This window comes from Stegastes partitus, unplaced genomic scaffold (genome assembly GCF_000690725.1).
Source record: "Stegastes partitus isolate 25-593 unplaced genomic scaffold, Stegastes_partitus-1.0.2 Scaffold1634, whole genome shotgun sequence".
Classification (NCBI taxonomy): Eukaryota; Metazoa; Chordata; class Actinopteri; family Pomacentridae; genus Stegastes; species Stegastes partitus.
In genome coordinates, this window is record NW_007579365.1 from 123,023 (window position 1) to 139,512 (window position 16,490).

A 16,490-nucleotide genomic window follows, 5' to 3' on the forward strand; every position below is an offset into this window, starting at 1 on the left:
GACCCTAGTGAGGATTAAGTGGTGTATAGATAATAGATAATGGATAATTAACCTCAACATGTTTTTGGACTGTGTGGGAGGAAGCCGGAGAGAACCCACGCTGCATGCAGAAAACATGCAAACTCCACACAGGAAGATCCCGGGAATCCTAACCGGGGATCTTCTAGCTGCGAGGCGACAGTGCTAACCACTGCGCCACCTTGCAGCCCGCGAAAGTCGACAACAAGGAAAATACTGACAATTTAGAGACACACAATAAGAGCTCAGCAGAAATCTTCATAGTCTCAGTCTGCTTTGTCACAGTAATGTTCTGATGAAACTAAAACTCATCAGAGGACTCAGTGTCACTTTCCTCTGAGTGGGTGCAGATGTGTACTTTCTGACAGCAGGGCAGAGTGAACTCATCTGTTCAGCATCAGTGAAGAAACAACAGTGACGTTCAACTCCCAGCCTGGGTTTAATGTGATTTCTCCCCGGGCGTCAATCAGCCGAGCCTCCAGCGCCGTCACGATAAATATATTATGATAAACGAGGAGGACAATGGAGGGGAGCGAGGTGAGCGGGAACAACGAGCTGCTCATTTGCCTTCAAACGTCACCGAGGTCGATCTTCCTGCCTGATAAGAAGTCCAGGAGGGCGCGCGGATTTGCATCACGGTGAATCTCAGCAGAGAGACTCTCCATCGTGACCCGTTTGAGTCTTTGTGTGAGCGGGAGGACACGTCTGATTTCGTTCAACGGGATGGAAAATTGCCTCTGATGGAGCCTCGCTTTAGAAGCACTTAACATTAAAAACATGATGACACAGTTCAGACGGTAATGACAGGAAGGTTTCCCGTCTCTGTCTGTTCTGCTGCCTCAAACACTCAGTAAAGCAGCGTAAACCTGCCTCTTTAGACCCTCCGTCCTGAAGCGTTCTTATCCACGACCACGTAGAGCAGCACAGTTGGATGTTTGGATTATTTATCCATCTGTAACTTTTTGTTTACTGTCATCTAATCAACTGCTGATTTGGTTTTCAAACATTTGCTGCTTTTACCAAACCATTTATTTTACTTTAGCTCATTATAACAATTACACTTTGCAATTTCAACATTTCAAGTTGACTCAGATATGGAAGCTGTTGTAAATTTACTCAAGACTAGTATCGGTTTGCCGTCTATTTCCCGTCTTAACAGAAATACACCTCTTAGCCACAACAATAAAACCACCTGCCTCTTATTGTGCCACCGAAACACTGGATTCCACAGAACTCTGACCCTAAGGTGTTCGCAAAACATCCTTTCAATCCTTTAAGTTGGGTGGATCAAACTGGTTTTTCCACAGATGCTTGATTAAATTGAGATCTGGAGGATTTCGAGAGTTCCTCAAACCATTCCTGAACAACGTGGCAGGAAGCATCGTTCCTGCTGAAAGAGGATGCTGCCATCAGCGAATGGCACCACCATAAAGGGGTGTACAAGATCTGTGATGATGTTTATGTTGGTACCATATGTCAAAGGAACATCCTCATGAGTACAGAATCCAAGATCTTCTGGCTAAACATCCTCCAGAGCATCATGCCGCCTCCACTGGCTGGCCTTCTTCCATCCTGCTACCATCTCTTCTCCAGACACACAAACACTTGACCGTCCACATGATGTAGAAGAAAATGTGACTCATCTGACCGGGCCACCTGTTTCTGTTGTTCTACTGATCAGTTCTGATGCTCATGTGCTGATTTTATGCAGCAAACTGAGGCCTTGTCCACACGTAGCAGGGTTTTTGTAAAACCAAATATCCTTCCACCTCCATCTAGAAAAGAACTAACGTACACACCACCTCGTTTTTAGAAAAAGAATTCATCCACACCTAACCACATTAGTGCGTTGTTCAGCACATTCATATTCTACGTGAGGATGTAATAACTCTGACGACAGGAGCAATGACCGGGACATACGGAAATTGTCACGCCATTCCTATGGAAGCATGATTTGAGTCTCAAAGTTCTCCCACCAGCTCCTGGTCTGACCCAAAACCAGTATCGGTGTCTCTGATGGAGAACATGCCTCGGACGTGGAATGGCAAGGTGGCGGAAAATAACCGTCCTACTGTCGTCCTTCGTCTGTGTTCTTGTACGTGGAGCGGTATCTGGGCCTGGATCAGAGACAACGCCAACACAGTTCTGAGGGCGTCCACGCTGTTTCCAAATGTAAACACAGGTCACATATGTGATGTAAAGAACATATCTTGTTGCAGTCAGTGACTCTAAAACCCGGTTATTGACGTCCACATGCAGACGTATAAACAGAGGATTCTCAGATCTTCACATTGGTCGGAGGTATTTGACAGAATCGCTTTTAAGACCGTAAATCTGCGTTTTCATGTGGATGACGTCGTAGAAAAATATCTTTGTTTTGTGAGATACCTGCTACATGTGGACGAGGCCTGAGATGCACCGTGTGTTCTGACACCTTTCTGTCACAGCAGCAAGACGGTTTTCACCAGGTTGGCCTCCAGTAGCTCTTCTTAAGGATTAGACCACCCTTCCCTTGATCACTTACAGCAGGTACTAACCTCGACACACAAGGAACTCCCCACAAGATCTGACCCTGTCTCGTAGCCATCACAGTTTGGTTCTTGTCAAAGTCGCTCAGATCCCCACGCTGACAAATATTTTCCTGCTTCTAACACATCAAGAACTGACTGTTCCCTTGACCCCTTATACACCCCACCTCTTGACAGGCGCCATTCTAATGACATGATCAATGTTATTCACTTTCCTCTTTCGCTGATTGGTGCATGTGGATGTGCTGCATTTCTAGCTAAATCATAGTTTTCTTTTTTGTTTAGTTTTAAGTTACACTCGAAGGAAAAGCAAGAACAGTTGTCATTTCTAACACTGGCAGTTGGTTTGGATCTTTTAAGGGGATTTAATGAGCACTTTGTGCAGAGTCGGCTGGTGCATAGTTCAGGGTGGTGGACGGACGTGATTGTATCAATAACGTTGTCTTTGAATGCAACACCGAGTTTCACACCGTCTGTGTGGCCCAAAAGGTTCTGGACTCGACGTAACACAAACCCAAGCCAAGGTCTCAGAGAGGAAACTACTGCAAAACCTTAAGACATCAGAAAAACAGGATACAAAATACGTCACGTAAAAATAATAATGCGGTGAGATAAATAGCAGCAATTTGGCAGATTTGTATGTAAAAGAAGCCAGATATTGGATCTTGACTTTGGTTCCCTCAGAGGTAGGTCGGTGGGGAGGGAGAGGCTGAGTCACTTTGGTGACATTAAAGTTTGAGGACAAACAGACACGAATTTAACATTTAAAAAAAAAAAGAACAACATCTCACCTTACCATGACGACCGCGTACACCTTCTCGGTTTACTGTGGACACCACGTCAGCCTGTTTACTGTCTGATTGAACATTTCCAGTAAGCTTCAGGCTCCTGCAGCTTTTATGTGTGAGCAGAACAGAAGGTGTCGTTTTCTGCCTCGAGCGAAAGACTTGACCTCCACTCTTCAAAAAAAAAAAAACATTTTGAGAGCGAAGAGAAAATATTCTGCAAGGTTGTGTAATATTAATAAAAAAAAAAAAAAGGAAACGTTTTGTCCCTGGCAGATACACACAAAAAATAAAATCCGTTTTATGACAGAGGATGGAACAAGAAGTACAGCGACTGGAATTGGAGCACAAAAGGTAAAGAAAAAAAAAACACAAGTCTTTAAGGTATAAAATTGGCTATAACTTGTTTTTTTTCTCCCCCTAAAAATAGGAAGGATAAACGGAATACCCAGCGAGAGACACAAAACCTGTTGATTTAAAAAGCAGACGATAAAAAAAGAAAGAGAGAGAATGATAAAAAATGTGGAGGACAGATGGACAGCAGCTTTATTCGCTCCTCCTCCAGCTTGACATTACTTCTAAATAACTTAAAATAAAATAAAATAAAATAAAAATGCTGAACTTGAAAGAGGAGTTTTAAAAGCTGACACTCAGAATCTAAAGTAAAATCTGCATTTACACTATTCACTGTGGACTTTTTGTTATTTCTAAGGAACGTTGTCGTAGTTAAAAATACATTTCTTCGCCTGAATAAAGAGACATTTCTGTTTTCTTAGTGCTCAACGGCGATCCAGTGAAGTCAAGTTTAATCAAAATCACTTTCATTAGATGTCATTTAAGGTACCTTTTAGTCTTTACAGTACTCGGAGGTGACGTTTGATGGATACCGCTTGTATTTGAAAACCTTCATTATGAGAAGAAACATTCCTGAATTATGGAAAAAGTTTATAAAGTCTCTTGGGACAACAGAAAGAGGCAACAGAAACTGATATTCTGCTGGCACGAGGCACACACTTTCCCCCATCAGCCGCTATTAAAGCTAAAAATAGCTGCAGTCTGAGAATCTTTGGATGGCAAACACTCTATTAAGTCCCTTTCAGACATGCACTACTTTCCATTAACCCGCTTCATGTCTGAATGACCACCCTGGTCGATTTTCCGTAATAGTTGCGACGGCCTAGTAACCTTCCTGTATTGTTTCCAACATGGCACAAGTTTAAACTGCACCCAGTCGCATTAATGAAACGGCGTGCAAGAGAAACAGTACTTCGAGTTCTGTGAAGAGATTTAGGGAAGATCTTTTAAACATTTCACCACCAATATTGGTCTAAAAACATGGCAGAGAGCAAAAGACACAGTTTGAAGCCAAAATCACACGACTTTGCTCGACAATCTAAAAGAAACTGAAATACTGAAAATCAAAAACTTTGCAGTGATGGAAACAGAGACTAACAGCTCAGAATACAAGACTTACAATTTAAAATAAACAGAAATGTCCCTGACTTCTTTTATGCCTCGTCCACATGTAGCAGGTATCTCACAAAACAAAGATATTTTTCTTCGATTTGGCCTGTCATCAAAAACGATTCTTTCAAAAAGAAGATCTGAGAATCCTCCGTTTATGTGTCTGCATGTGGACGTCAATAACCAGGTTTTAGGTTTCATAACGTCACTGCCTGCAGCAAGATATGTTCTTTACATCACATATGTGACCTGTGTTTAATTTGGAAACCGCGTGGACGCCCTCAGACCTGTGTTGGCGTTGTCTCTGGTCCAGGCCCAGATACCGCTCCACGTACAAGAACACAGGAGAAGGACGACGGTAAAGACGGTTATTTTCTGCCATCTTGCCATTCTACGTCTGAGGCATGTTCTCCGTGAAAGCCACCGACGCCAGTTTTGAGTCAGACCAGGACACAGGCCATGAGGAGCATCTACATAAAGGTTACCTACGTCTGAAAGACAGAATGCAGTCACTTTAACAGATTGATCAAGCAGCTCTGCAACTCCCACGTCTAAAAAGGGCTTTTTTCTCCCTTTAAACAAATCTGAGTTTGTTCTAGGATGCAGTAACCCTAAACCAACCTGTCATGTGGGCAGTTTCTTGCTCCGATAGAGCAGAACAGGAACAACTCAGTTAGGTTCAGGAAACAATATGGATACTTTATTAAGGCTTGATGACCTTTGTTGTCATGGTTACAATATTAAACACATGAATCAGGGGAAAAAAAGCATCACTTCTTTGTTTACGTCGACCCTACCATCTACCCAGACCTTCTCCCTGCTCCCACTGTTTAAAGACAATTGTGTCTAATTTGTGCTGAAGTACGTCTGAAAATAGCAGCTATAGCTTTTAAATAGACTTGGTAATTTAGGACATAAAGACCCATCGCGTTTGAAGTCACGCTGACGGGTTTTAAGACGAGTTGAGCCGCTTTGAACTGCAGGTTTGTAACTTCCTGTTCCCCCTCCGAGCGCCGCCGGCTGCTTCCTTCGGGTCCTTCAGAAAACATCATTATCAAGCCAAACTGAAACCACATGTCACTCCTCACCGCTCGCCTCTGACACAGCGACGGTCACAACCACACGGCGTTGTTAGAGTGATGGATTGTGATCATCTGTGTGGAATGAAAAAAGGGGAGACCTGGTAGAAATCGCCAAAATCAAACCATCCTTCGCTCTCAGGGTTTGATCCTTTTCACTTCTGTAAGCAGAGTCTATCAGCTGATCACCACCAGGTGAGCTAAGAGCTGGTGTCTTTAGATCTGCCTCACTGAAAACCCCGACATTTACTTTACATTCTTCATCCCATTCTCTCTTTTTTCTTTCACTACATACCATAGCTGCCATTACAAAGTGATGCATACGTACAGTGAGGACATACTCACGTGTCATAATTTGGTTCTGTCAGCAGCTCAAGCTTGAACCATGTCGTCCACTGTGCAGAGGATTGTGGGTCAGAATGTCCATAAAAGCATGTTGTATCCTACAGAATGAGACCAACCGCAGTAGGACATCCCAGTATTTGTACCAAACTGTATTTGATGCATTATTTCATGGGGCATTCTAAATGTTTCTCTGGTATCCTGTGTAGTATGTGTTGGTATTTAAACGAACCCTAATCCCACTAACAGAACCTCGAACAGATCACACAAGCAAGCAGGGATTAATGTGGTTCATGTGGGACGTGTTATTGAATAGAAACAACAACCTACAGGATGAACTTTGGAGTTCTGAAAATGTAGTTTTATAGTGGTTTAAGTATAATGGGCTGCACAGTGATGTGGTGGTGAGCATCGTTGCCTCGCAGCTAGAAGGTCGCCAGTTTGCGTCCTGGTGAGGACACCCGGGATCTTTCTGTGTGAAGTTTGCATGTTCTCCCCTTGCAGCGTGGGTTCTCTCCAGGTTCTCCGGCTTCCTCCCACAAGTCCAAAAACATGTTTAGGTTAATTGGTGATTCTAAATTGTCCGTAGGTGTGAATGTGAGTGTGCTTGGTTGTCTGTCTCTAAGTGTAGCCCTGTGATAGACTGGTGACCTGTCCAGGGTGTCCCCTGCCTTCTCCCTGAGTCAGCTGGGATAGACTCCAGCCCCCCCATGACCCTAGTGAGGATTAAGTGGTGTATAGATGATGGATGGATGGATAGTTGTATACTGTAAAAGTTTAAAAACATTTTATTGAGTCAAATTCCTCATTTAAATCAGCAGGACATGTGCTGTGTAACTGATCGATGATATTTTTTGAGTGTTCAGCAAAATGTCACCGACTAAACTTGGAGTTGTAAAATAAAATGTCTGGTAGTAAAAGAAAGGATCATGTTTATGTGGTGACATTTTGCTGCTCCCACACAGCTTTTAAGGCATCTACTGACCTTCACTAGTAAATAAATGTGATGGATGTCTGTAGAAACAAGTACCTATAAGATGAGGAGAAGCACTTTAGTTTCTACACACACAGAACCGAAAGTAACCCCGAATCTCTAATTAAAGCTTGAATATCTCTGCAGCCTTTTTAAATAGTGAATAAAAACTTACAAACTACTCATTTCAAGCTGGGAGGCACGTCGACTCCCTTCGCTGTAGTTAAGTTGGATACAATTAAACCTGGCTGTTGTCTGGTTAATGTGCCAAAAGAGAGCAGCTTGTTTTATTTGTCCATAATTTCAGACTGAGGTGGATTCTGTGGATGCGATACGGAACTCGAGTCCAAAAACAAAAACTCAGATCCATCAGTCATTTCAAACTTTTTATTCAAATTGCCTGGAATCACTCCGATTCTGAAGCTTCGTGCAGCTTCGTGAACAGTCTCACTTACACAAGCTCTGAGAAGGATTAAAGTTAAATAACCAGAAGATAACTAAAGCTGAAACTACAGCCACCATCCTCCTCTCCACCAACATTACAGAGACAGTGATATGTCTACATTCAAAGAAAATATAAGAAAAGAAAAAAAAAAAAAACTCCACTTCCCCAAAAAGTCAAAGGACTATCTGACACCCCAACACGCTGATTACTGATCTACTGGATTGGGGAGGTTTTTCCTCCGTTCCTTATTGTCTGAGCTTGAGGGCTGAATGAACAGAAGAGACACAGTTTTATCTTGTAAGACGTGTACACAGGAAGTTAAAATGCAAGACGAGCAGTGACGGAACCACAGCGACCGTACGAGACAAAGTTTTCAATGGTCGTATACATTCTGAACACATTAGAAGAGACAGAAAAGGGTTAGTTTTTCCTCTAAGATTATTGAGATGAAGAATATCTGAAGAAACCATCTGAATGTCTTCTTGGAAACCTGGTTGGTTCGTGGGTCTATGAGTGACGACATAATCAGTGCTGTAAACGGGCCAGCAAGTCCGTCGTCCGTCTTTTAGTGTCTTTGTTAACTAGCTATCAGGTCACGTTGTCAATATTCATGAAAAACACTCAGACACCAGTATCTGTACAGTAAGTCTGAATCTACAGTCAGGACATGATTAAGTAAATTCAGCATAACGACTTGACAGAACGCTCCATCGGACACCTCGAAAGCTCAATTATTTGTTCATTTAATCTGGACGCAAACAAAAAAACTAGAAGCCAATTAATGTATTTTGAGTCAGTACACATTATTAGTCATCAAGGAGAGATTTTTTCGAATTTATGTTTTACATATACCTTATTAAAAAAAGAACTTTTACCCTTTAGTGTTGGCAGGCTGTCACTATGACATGTAGCTGATCAGATAGCGCTGTGGGTGGGACATTGATCGACACCAAAGGGTGACTACAGGTAGAAAGAGGAGTCTGCACCACAGCCACAATAGATTACTGCTAAATGAATTGAGTTTTATCAGGAATCAATTAAAGAAATGATGATACTGACAATCGGATGATTGGATCCAATAACCACCGAGACAGGCAGTCAATCAGCCTAAAAAGGTTTTTGCTTCTCAAAGGAGCTGGTGGTTACTTTTACTTTTACTTTTTGGTGGATCGAAGCTCCGTAACAATCATTAGCTCTTATTGGTTTCCCTTAATTCCTTAAACTGATTCTAATCACAACAAATCAACCTTAACAGAGGAAGCTGAAAGTCACTTTGTTCAGTCTCGTTTGGGAAAACACAAACTAAAGGTCCACTTTTTCATGATTTGTTTTTGGCGCTTTGATCTCAGCACTTCCTGTTTATTGATGTATAACTTATCGTCTGAAGTGCTCCTTGAACGAAGTGCTACATGAAGAACCTGCTGATCCGGAAGCGCTGATCACGGCAGCTCTGCAAAAAGCCGATAAGCGGACCTTGAGGGAGGTTTTCTGTCTGCCATGCAAGAGATTGATGAACTTGTAATACGCCAATTGTGGTCAGTGTTGAAGCTTTGATCTGCAGTAATTAAAATCAGTCAGCGTCGACGTGTTCTGCAGTCAGTCGGTCAGTTATCCCGTCAATCAGCGCGACAGTGTCGGACACAGGCGGCCATTGTTGCATACTGATTTCCATCATGTCCTCGTGTGACGGCGAGCTGAACGGCTCTCTTCACGGGACGGCCTCAGTGTGAGTGTGTGTCTGCGTTTGTGTGTGTGTTGCGTCCTGAGCTCGCTGTGTACCAGATCAGTGACAGATAGAGCGGCGCTGCTGGAGAGAAAAGAGAGGGGGAAGAAAAGGAGGGATGGAGGGATCAGATGGGAGGAGGACAAAGGCTTCATTCTTTGCCAGTGGTGAGGAGTTTCAGGGCTTTCTGGAGGTTCTGGATGGCCGTGCCGACGTCTTCGTACTGCAGGGCGCTGCCGGCGTACTTGCAGTACTTCTGGGCCTTGGTGAAGTCTTCTGGAGAGAGATGAACACCGCCTGTAGGGAGGGACGGGAGGGAAGGGTGACGGGAGGATAAAGGACGAGAAAGGGGCAGATGGGAAGTTAACAAAAAAAAGGGGAAAAGGCAGTGAGATCAGAGTCAGATACCAGCTAATGTACAACAACAGTAACTGAGGAGCAATCACTCTTGATTACGGAGACACTGAGGCTGTTGGCGGCAACACAAAGAAGTGGATTGATGGAATAAAACATGACACATTCCATTAAACAGCAAACTAATCTCAGCAACAGAGAAAGCTGAGGCAAAGTTACAGGACACGCTTTAACAAAAACCTCACGTTGTGACACATGATGTGGAAATCCTTCGCTCTACAGTCAAAGACAAACGAAACCAAACCAACGATTTTCATTTGGGATCAACTTCTTCATTATTTGTGCAATTTATTGACTGTTTTGTCTTTAAAACGTCACAAAACAGCGCAAACCCCAACAGAAAGGTGATGTCTCAAACGCCTTGTTGTGTCCGACCAACATTCCAAAACTCAAATATACTCACTTTACTGGGAAACAAAAGTTTGAGGAGTTGGAGCCCAAGACAACAAGTAATCTCATCTGGGTCTCAATAGTCGTCGGATTTTGATCTACACAAAGCGACTCTATTAACCGGCTGTTGTTGTCGGTATGTTACCATTTAAAGCACATGTTCATGTCTGTTTAATGCGCATCTAGACATAAACGTAATGATAGTAGATGACCAGAATACTGAAAAACATAATCTGAAAGAAGGGTCCAACAAGAGAAATGTTAGAGAAAGGCTCGATACGGATGGACTTGTTTTGTTTTCTAAGCTCCACAACGTCACACGATCCTCCTGGAAAGAACTCTAAGTGGTCATAAGATGGGCAGATCTGAGATCTGGTGACTTTATTTGATGAAACAGGACCTACAGAAACATGTTTATGGAAAGGGAACCACACAGTCAGATCCAGTAGCTTGACTCACACAGGAACATTCTCTGATTATGAAGGTTATTCATGAAAACATGGGGCGTCCACTCCATGGCTTTGGTGACCTCAAGCCCAACTGTTTTTTAACCCTCAGTCTTGTTCAGTGAACCTACAAGTGGAATGAAGATCCCTGACTCGGCTTATTTTCTTCTAAAACGTGTTCAAACAGTTTAGGGGATGATCACAGAATAAACAGCAGGTGGCGCTAATTTCAATTTGGAAAAGGACAGAACACCAAGATGACGTCATTAGAAGAGCTTCAACTGACGCATAAACTATTAAAATTGTTGATGACTGAAATATAACATTTCTGATGTCAGTGAGGACAGCCTGCTTCCATCACACCGGCTTTTATGAACACGCCAACATCAACACTCAGTCAACTGCTAAAAGTTACCTTCTGTTTTTTAACAGCACCACTTTATTTCTGTAACACAAATTGAACATGTGCTTCAGAACAGGAAGGTGGAAACTACAAATGCAACACTTACTGATTAATGAACAAATATTAAAACATTGCCAGCTATTTTGGTCATTGATTAGTCAGTTTTTAAAAGAAAAACACTCAAGTCAGGCTTCTTAAATCGGAATATTTCCTTCCACCTTTATGACAGTAAACTCTTTGGATTGTGGACAAAACAGAACATCTGAGGACGTCGTGTTGGGTTTTGGGGAACACTGACCGGTACTTTTCACCATATTCTGCCATTTGATAAGCCAAAAAACAACAACAAATACGACTAATCGACGATGAAAATAAAATGTTAGTAGCAGCCAGAAATGGCAAAAGAAAAAAGAAAAAACCAGCAAGAAGGGACCTCAACAGTGAGCACGTTTATTTAAGTCTCTCATTTTAAATCAGTCTTTTCCCTCCTATTGATTTATCTGTAACGCTCTCTTCTCTACTCGTATTTTATTTAGTTTGAAATTGCTTCGGTGTCAAATGACTGTATTTTGTTCATCTGAGCTGTTGAAGCGCTCTGACCTGTCCAGAAGGTGTTAAACATCTGAAGGGAGTGCGTTTGATCGATTAGAATGAATCAGATGACCGGATGAGTCCAGCCCAGTCTAGAACTAAACTTCACTGGCTTGTGAGACAGATGCTTAATTTATGGGTTAACTTTCCACTAAAACACTTGAAGGCCCATCGTGAGCAGCTGCGTCATGGAAAGTCCAGTCTGTCAGCACCGAGGGGGATTGTGGGTAATTTATGGTGGAGGGCTACCTGCTGCGATCTGAGCTGTTTAAAGAAGGACTCGTCTGTAATCTGCCCGACGATGGGCGGCGCCGGCGTGTGGAAGGTGTGCGTTCCCTTTGATCATCTCTTATTACCGCAGTATTTAATAAGGAGACATTAGAGCGATGCTGTGACATGTCAGCGCTCCTCTGAGACAAACCACTCCCTGTGAGCTCATCACCGCTTTCCCCTACATCCCTCTAAGATCCTATAGTCCACAAACTTTCACTTTAAATTTCAACCATGACATGATAATGTCTTTGTAAAGGGATGATTTAATAATGACAGACTCCTCCTGTCTTTATTGCTGCTCCTAAAACATTAGAGAGTGAGTCGACATTTATTGAGTGCTTTCTGACACGAAGCATGTAGTTTAGAAAAGGGACACTATAGATACGTTCACATCAGAGCCCATCAGGACCACACGTCTGAAAAACTCTCATCTCGACTCCTGTGACTCCTACAAGCTCATCTCTGTGAATCAAAGGTATGTGTTAAGATGTTTTTTGGTTTTTTTTCACGATAAATAATCCATTCATGGGTGCCGCAATAGCTCACAAACAGTCCCGATGTGGAGGTCGTGAGTTCGAATCCTGCTCACGGCTGATGACATTTAGGGCTGCAGGGTGGCGCAGTTGGTAGCACTGTTGCCTCACAGCAAGAAGGTCGCCGGTTCATGTCCCCGTGGGGGCACGGGGATCTTTCTGTGTGGAGTTTCCATGTTCTCCCCGTGCAGTATGGGTTCTCTCCGGGTTCTCCGGCTTCCTCCCACACAGTCCAAAAACATGTTGAGGTTAATTGGTGTTTCTAAATTGTCTGTAGGTGTGAATGTGAGTGTGCTTGGTTGTCTGTCTCTAAGTATTGTCTGTAGGTCCGTAGCATCACTACGTCGTACTGTGATCGTTCTGAGAAACACTCGCTGCTTGGTGAGTGGACTCTAAAACTGTTAACATGACTATCTGCAGCCACCAGACACGTCAAAGGTCTACACTCCCTCCCGCTCACTACACTCGACCAACAAAAGCCGCCTGATACAACCACCGCAACAGGACCCGAGGTCGACAGCTAGAATCTTCTCCTCTGTGGCTCCCCGGTGGTGAAACGAGGTACCAAACTCTGTTCCATCTGCTGACTCCCTCTCAGTCTTTAAGAAAAGACTAAAGACCAGCTCTTCACTGAACACCTTTGGACCAGTCCGAAAACAAACAAACAAACAAACAAACAAATAAACCACCAAGAAAACATCCTATTACCTCCTGCACAGGCTGCTATCAGCATCAACACCCCATCACACTTGAACTCGCTCTATGGCACTTATCTAGATTGTTTTCTCCTGACTAGATCCTTGCTTGTGTTGCATCTGCTCTCAGATGTACGTCGCTTTGGATAAAAGCATGTGCTAAATGAAATTGCAAAACCGTAGAATTGTCAAACACCTGCTTTTATTCCATCGTCTATTCATGTCCTGTTTGTGCAGTCGTGCGTTTCACTTTTCAGCTCACCGTCCTCATTTTGTCAGTGTTGTATTCCACTTAATTTGGGTTCATAATGCAAACAGTATTCCAGTTGTTTAAGGCTACACATCTGTACTGGACAATTATTCTGTCCCCTCATTTTGCTGCTGTAATGGTCAGTTCTGTGAGTCGATAAACTTCATTGCATAATTTTGGCACCATAACACCAGGAGATAGCACAGAGGATGGACACAACAGCAGCCTCCAAGACGATGACTTCATTCACTTATTCGTGCCTTAGAACACATAATACCTGAGAGAATTTGACCTTAATTTACCCCTTTTTGATGGTGTTTGTGTGGAAAATCTCACATAAATAACTTTTTTTTTTTTGTCTAGGTGTTGATGTAACGTCCAAATCTGGAAAAACAAAAGCGTGTCTTTCTTGCGGTGGACTCATGGGTGGATAAAACGGGATCTATGCTGCCAAAGTACACATGGAACACCAGAGTGTCCAAATAAAAACAGCAGGACCAGTCAGAGCAGGCACTGAGGCTAATTTAATATGTTCTGTCTTGTGTTTTGTTTTGCTTCCTGCTGTTTTACATGACTGTACACTGTATTACATCATTTTGTTTTTGTGATTAATTATTGATTTGCTCCTTGTAGGTAGGCTTTTCTTTTCCAGTATTGTCCCTGGAATAAAATAAAGTAAAATTCGACTTAAAAAAAACAAAAAAAAAAGCTGTATTTTTCACTCCTTTTGGTTTCTGCAGCTTGTTACGCTCTCAGGCCTCCACCCATCAGAGCCTCTGGAGGATTACAGTTCAGCCTGGAGGAAACACAATATCGTACAGTGGGTGTAACGCTATAGCATACATAGACCCTAACTTCACATGCGGGACTCCGGTGTACGCTATAGGAAGGACCAGGAACGCCCTTTGTAAAGCCACTCAAAGATATATGATTAAAAAAATGTGTTGACTGCTTTAATGCACCATCTAATAACACCGTCTGTCTTCTGCTTTCTGTTTTATCTCTCCATCATCCCTCTTATCTACGCTTTCCCCACCAAGAGGTTTTGTTTTACACCTTCTCACATATTCAGGCTTAAAAGTATATTTACCAGGTGAGTTAGCTGAGAACTCATTTTTAATAAGGACCTGGTCAAGAGGCGGCATACAGACAAGATGAACCACAAAAACAGACTGCATGTACAGCAAATCACACAATATTACAAAACAAAATAGAATTGTAAAATAGAGGCTAAAAACAGGTGCAGAGGTCCTGAAGTGTCACCGGTTTTGTAAATGATGAGAGCGATACGTATGAGGTGAGTTTTAGGGATTTTTCCAGAGTTCCAGTCATGAGAAAATTGGAATGAGGATCGACTGAGAGTGACTTTGGGAATGTGGAGGTTCATTAGACTGAAGTGTACGGGTGGAGGAGTGAATAGTAAGTAATGAACACAGATATGGTGGCGTTCTACCAGTGAGGGTTTTGTAGATACACAGAAGGTTAGCATTGTCAGTTCTGGGTTTGAACCGACTTTTCTGCGTGGGGGTTTTCATGTTTTGCCTGTGCTTGCATGGGTTGTTGTTTTTTTTTTTCCAGCTTCCTCCTGTAATCCACCAACATGCATGGTGGGTTAACTGGTGATCCTAAATTGGCCGAGTGTGAGTATGCATAGCAGTCTGTATCTGTGACGGACCAGAGACCTGTCCAGGGGGGGTTTTGCAAATTTTTTTTTTAGCTGGGAACGACTCAAGCTCGCCGTGTCCCTCTTCAAAGTTTCAAAGTAACCCACCAAAAATGTTACTGGAACACTTCATCACCACTTATAGTGTTCTGTTGTGGTACAGCAAAAGTAGGCTCAACCTTTCAGCCACAGATCTTTGCACTGGGACCCCACTGGCCCCTACCCAAATGTATGAGGTGGCTGCATTTTCCCATGAACAGCTGACATCAGTCTGAACGTAGCATCTGTGAGGTCCGACACAGTCAGTGTTCCAGCTGTTGAGGTTAAGTTCTTTAACACCAAACTGTAAAAACCCGCTGGCTTTGTACACAGGTGCACCGTCAAACCAACCATTGTCCCAAATTCTGGGTTCCTTTCAACTGTCTTCAACCTGCTTTAGAGTTTAAGTTCCCGAGGCTACACTTTGGCCGTATTCAGGAGGTAGTGCTGAATCTATTTCCTTCTGCAGGAGAGGGTGGGTGCTTGGAAGGCTTGTGATTCGTCGAACAGATGTCAACAAACACAACAAAGCTGTAACCGGTGTGACGGCATGTCTGTCCCACTGTGGACTTTTTAATGACGCATGTCATTGGTGTGTTGCCTTTCCAGTGACAATCCTTCCACGTTTGTTGGTAAAGCAAAACAGAAGCGTCCACCTTTACAAGTTCTCATAAAGCTCAGATGATGGAAGCTTCAGGTTAAAGGTCATTAAGTTCCAGGAGTGGAAAAGCCGCATCAGAGGCCTGGACTGGTCCATGTTGACAGGGGCGTCCACATACTTTTGACCACCTCTCTTCCCTATTACCTTTCCACACCTTCTCTCTCTTTTTCTTATTTTCTGGTCCCATTTTCCTTTTTATGCATCCGTCACCTTCCCTCACATTCATCAAGTCGTCCTGTTTTACTATTTTCTCATTTTACTACTTTCGACATATTTTTCATCTTCTTCACCAATAAATCCTCGGCTGCTCTGCCCTGCCACGTATTTTCTTCATTCTATTCTCTCACTTTATTTATTTTGGCTACAGCTGTAGAAATCATATAGAAAAAAAAGCTCAACCTGGTAATAACAGAAAACGCCTGAAGGATGCGGTTCTTTGGGGTTCCTGACACAATTAATAAAAGTGATTCAAAACTGAAAAGTCAGTGAAAAGAATGAAATGTGGTGATATTTGGTCTTAAACTGTCTCTCTGCAGTTGTTTCATACATCAGCTGATGAAAAATGAAACGTCTGGATGAGATTTATGTACATTCTCTCCTCCCTTGTTGAAAACATTTTTCATTCTCCCTTTGTTGATTTCACAACTTTGAATCTAATATTCCTTCTTTATCGTCCCTCCGTTTCTCTGCATCTATACTCTGGTACTTTCTGATCTCTCCTTTCCAGTCTTGCTTTTCTCTTTTACTGTCTGTCATTACTTTCTTTCCTCTTCTA